The sequence below is a fragment of the Canis lupus genome, chromosome 32 (genome assembly GCF_003254725.2).
Source record: "Canis lupus dingo isolate Sandy chromosome 32, ASM325472v2, whole genome shotgun sequence".
In the NCBI taxonomy this organism is placed as follows: domain Eukaryota; kingdom Metazoa; phylum Chordata; class Mammalia; order Carnivora; family Canidae; genus Canis; species Canis lupus.
Window position 1 is genome coordinate 33,578,640 of NC_064274.1, and position 5,374 is coordinate 33,584,013.

General features: G+C 38.3%; 1 pseudogene; it reads right to left on the reverse strand.

Annotated features, from left to right (window-relative positions):
• Positions 1-755: 755 nt before the first annotated feature.
• Positions 756-1,253, reverse strand: LOC112671752 (translationally-controlled tumor protein-like; annotated as a pseudogene).
• Between the last annotated feature and the right edge of the window lie 4,121 nt (positions 1,254-5,374).

Sequence of the window (5,374 nt, forward strand, 5' to 3'; positions counted from 1 at the left end):
ACTTTTCTGTTCCATGCAGTACACTAATTAAGGTATATATTTAATCTTGTTTCCATTTCATAATCCTTGTAAGGTACATATTATCTAGATTTTTTTTAAACTAGTAGAACCTGATAGAAGTATTTATTAACTCCTCTAAGCCATGCATATAAATAATAAGTAGTAATATCTGCTCCTAAAGTCTGTATGATATGCCATAATAAAAAAATAAATAAATATACTGTGTTATTAAAAGATATGACCCAAACCCAAGGTAGGAAGTATTGACAATTTATCTTGGTTTCTTGATTTTTTTTTATTAGTAGTATTAATTTACACTGGTATTCACAACTCTTTTTTGATATAATGAATTATTCAGCTTGAACTGTGGTGCCATATTTGGGGGACAAAGATAATGGCCCGTTATCTTTTGATGGAAATATTATTGAAATTTACTCTTTGAGGAAGTCTTAGAGAATTAGCAACATGGTATTGACCACTAGAGGGCCCGAAATTTGCAATTCCTATTAATAACTAGTAGTACTGATGGACACTCTTTGTTTTTTTAGTTTAAGTGCTTTTTATTTTTAGATAACCTACATGACATGGTTTTTTTCCCTTAAGACAATGTGTCCGCTCCAAGTATATCAAGCCGAAAATTAATGAAGAGCTCAAAATGGCATCAGTCCCATTTGCCTAAGTTCTGATTTGTATGGATGAAAAGTAATAGCCAGTTACTGCAACAGGTGATCAATCCAATGTAATAGCCAAATTGGTTAACATTTTTCCATTTCTAAAACATCCTTAAAGATGTTATCCTCATTGTAGTCCAGCAGAGCAATCACGCCATCTAGATTCATGTTTTTAGCAAAAAGGAACTGGTAGTTTCTGGAATTAGCAAGAACGTGCTTGATTTGTTCTGCAGCCCCTGTCATAAAAGGTTTTTCTATTTTTGGTCTCTGTTCTTCAAGTCTGCCTTTGATTAAGTTCATGCAATCATTGATATATTTCTTATAGGCTTTTGTGAAGCTGTTTTTCTTTTCCTGCCAAGGATGGTTCATGACAATAGCAACACCAGTGGTAACTGTGCTCTTGCTACCTTTGCTGCCCTTGGGGACTTTGAGGTGGCATTTTCACCAATGAGCTAGCCATTAATGATATTCGCTGTTCTACTGACCATCTTCCAGTCTACCTCCAGGTGCAGGATATGAGATCTCCCAGATCTTATAGATGTTGGAGAACATCTCATCACGGCTGATGAAGTCCTGGCAGATGACTATGAGGGCACCTGAAGAGAGCAAGGGCAGCGCCAGTGTAGCAGGAACCAGAAACTATCCCCAGGTGTGGTGCAGTGGGCACAGAGATCAGATGGAGGGAGATGAGAGCCAAAAAGCTGAATAGACATTTCACTAAAGGCTTCTGGTAAATTTTGAAAAAATAAATAGATACACTGATTCGGATCTCCTAGGCTAAAAAATGTTAAAATTAATCTTAATGTTTGTTGGAATCTTTACTTCTAAACAATTGTACCATTAGGATGGTTATTATACAATTATTATTTTTATACATTTCCCAGAGAATCTTAATAAAATTGGAATATAATGCAATTGAAGTATTAGAGGTAACAATAAGGATAGGGAGAGGTTAATAGAATGTCTACTGGGAGGAGAAGCCAATAAAATACTGGGAGAAATTGCCTGGAGGAAGAAAAGAAAAGATGACAAATGAGTAAAGATAACTAACCAGAAAAAGAAAAAAAAATGAGTATTCTTCCCTTGGACTGGCATGCATTTGGCAATTGAAGCCAGGGGTTGAGAGATGGTTCTAGATAATAATAACAATTATAAAAGCAACATTTATTGAATTTTTACTATGTGCCAGGATTCTACTAAAACATTTATGTATATTAACACATTGAAATATCAAAAACCTCATGATATTTGTTCTATTCCTCTTATTCTACAAATGAGAGAATAGAGTTTTTCTCCATAGACTCTTGCCCCACCTCCCCTAAAAATTCAATAAAGGATGCAGCAGATATAGAGCAGCTTTCCTAAAGCAGACTTAGATTTAGGGTTTATTAAATTCAAGATCTAGGAAAAAGCAATGATTTCAGATGAGGATGTATCTTTCATGAGCTTTGGGAGAACTGAGGTCAGTGCATTTAATAGCATCTGATAGTAGGAAGCTAAATGTCATTTAAAAATATCTGATAATTGGAAGTTGGGAAATAGCACATGGTCTAAGATATTGTGTAGGGGACCAGGATGAGAGAAGTGTTAGTAGAGTACATTGTTAGATGGCTAGATATTAAGAGCCTGATCTTGCCGTAGATTCTTAATGACTTTAAGTGGTGAAACAAGGCGAAACACAATAGAAAACAAATGCCTGATTACTAAATACATGTAACAATTTCTGGCAATTAAAATTTTCGGTCCAGCTAGTGGTAAGGAAATCCTGCATTTTGGATACTGTCTGAAGTTGTGAAATGTCATGCCAGTGGCACATAGAATATTATCCAGAGGGAACTCTATGTAAAAGTGCACTTATGATGGTTTTAAACAAAAACACTCTCAAAGTTGTAGCACATCATAATAAGTAAATATACCTAGAAAAAGATATTTCAGGGATGCCTGAATGACTCAGCAGTTGGTTGAGCATCTGCCTTCAGCTCAGGGTGTGATCCTGGGTCCAGGAATCAAGTCTCGCATCTGGCTCCCTGCAAGGAGCCTGCTTCTCCCTCTGCCTGTGTCTCTGCCTCTCTCTGTGTGTCTCTTATGAATAAATAAATACAATCTTTAAAAAATATATTTCAGATAAGGAAATGACAGGTGAGGACATTGAACTAGCCATTGTTTCTGGCAAGATGTTGTTCATGGGTGACTCTAATAAGCATAATTATGTAATATTCCCAAGGAGTATTTAGCCACTTAAATGCAGGATAGATTAATGCATCCAACAGATAGGTGCATTTGATCAGAGTTTAGATTTTGCCAGGAAAGTTTGCCTGAGGGAGAAAGTATAAAGGCAGTTAAAGACATTCATTGGGAAGTAATTATAGGGCAGAATCATGAAAAACAAGCTGGATAATATGACATGTTTAGACAAGGAGTTATGATGAATAAAGATGAATTATAGGGTCAATGAATGGGTAGCTGTGATGAGTTGGTGAATTGCATGAGTGGAGTCCTAGAGGGAATAGACTGGAAGAACAGGGGATGACAATCAAAATGAGATGTTTGAAACTGAAATTCAGTTTTGGGTGATGACAAGGTCTAGGTATGACATGGGGGTCATGGAGAAAGGTTGGAGAAAAAGATTATCTTTTTAGCTATCCATTAGGATGGAGCTAATGAAAGAAAAGAATTTAGAAGCCAAGGTGATAGTTGGATCATAGAGCTGTATTTTAAAGTGGATAACCAAAATGGCAGGGAAAGTATTAAAGAGTGAAGAACAATGATTCAGAGGTCTGTATGTGGCCTGACAAAGAGGGATACAGGGTGACATAGTATGAGAATGGATGTTTCAAAAGACATGAAGTTTCAAATGCAGAAAGGAGTGATCATTTGGAAGTGGGAACAGGGAGCAGAAAAGACCTTACCTCAAGCTCCAGTCATGTGTACTACTTAAGCATGAGAAGAAAAAATAAAAATAAGTCCTTCACTTGAACGGTCCAGGAAAGCAGTGTTTTCGGGAGCCAAGTTAAATTTCAGCAAAAATGTAAAGGACATGTTCAGCGAAGACGTTAAGGAAGGAGACGAGTTTTCTGATCAGGAAACAAGTTTGGGTGGAAAGGCTTGGATAGCCAAGAGTGTGGGAGATATGGTCAGATTCATGGAGGCTGGGAACTGGGTGATGATGAATATCTGTGTGAAACTGGGTGATCTGGGAATCCTGGACTTCTTGTGGTAATACAGGAGAGCTGGTATTGAGGCATGATGGGATTTGCTTCAGAAGCCACAGGATAGTAATTAAAGGTCATGTGGTGGCTGGTCTTGCCTGCAACTGAAGGTGGGGTGGTGGTGAGGAAGCAGTCTCATCCCTGAGGTTTCAGAGCAAAGGATATCTAGAAATCTTGGGTCCAGTGTTCCCAGAGAAAGAGCAGCAATTCAGTGACCTTTGCTTCCCGTTAAGGGCTCTCTCTACTAAGTAATTCTATTTATTGGAAAAATTCCTACAGTGTCTCTAAACCCAGAAGTCCCCTGCTCTGTGAACCCTTTCCAAAACTCCACATCTCATAGTTAGTCATTTCCTCTGTAACCAAAAGAGCTTTGCACAAATATCTCTTTGGATTTGTATGGCATTTCATTGTAATTATTCATGTATCTATCTCTCTCAGTACACACTGAACTCCTTGACCCACAATTTGTGGCTTATTTTATATCTGCACCACAAAGCGGATCATATCCACATAACCGGGTAACAAATTTGGGACCAAGTAAGTGCTGGATAGTTTTTGAGAAGTGAATTAAAATGGATTGAAAGGCTGCTTCAGCAGTGTTACTATTACGTATGACTAGCCATTGAGAGTTTCCTAAGCATTGTGCTGTGTTATGTGTACCCAATCTTGACTTGGTAGGTGTCCTCGTCAGCTTGAGCTGCTACAACAAATATACTTCAGACTGGGAGCTTAAACAACAGACATTTATTTCTCAGTTCTGGAGACTGAAAGTTCAATATCAGGGTGCTCTCATGATTAGGCTCCTGGTGAAGGCTCTTTCCCTAGCTTACAGATGGCCTTCTTTCTATGGTATCCTCACGTGAACAGCAGACTAAGAAAGGAAGCAAGCTCTCTTGCGTTTCCTATAAAGCACTAGCCCCGTTTGTGACAGGTCTATCCTTATGACCTAATTTCTCCCCAGAGGACCTACCTCCTACTCCTAATATTACCACATAGAGGGGTGTGACTTTATTTTTATATTTATTTTTTTAAAGACTTCATTTATTTATTCATGAGGGACACACACAGAGAGAGGCAGAGACATAGGCAGAGGGAGAAGCAGGCTCCTCGCAGGGGTCTTGGATTACATAGTTTGGTGGTTCATAACCAAATAGGCACATAATTTGCACATCTTCTTTTGATGCTTCACAGGCTTATCTTGAGGTTTATGGGCAAATGGAGCAGTAGCTGGTTCATTATATAATGAAAGGACTATGGAAGAGGCCAGACTGGATCCCCAATCAGGATCACACCCTGAGTCAAAGGCAGACACTCGATCATTAAGGGGTATGATTTTAATGTATACATTTGGGGAAGACACAAACATTCAGTTCATAACAGTAGATTACACTATTGCCATTTTACAGGCAAGAAAGCCAGGAAGGTTATACTGTTGGGAGGATGTCAAATCAGGACTCAGGCCTAGTTTGTCTGATTCTAAAGCCTCTCAATTCG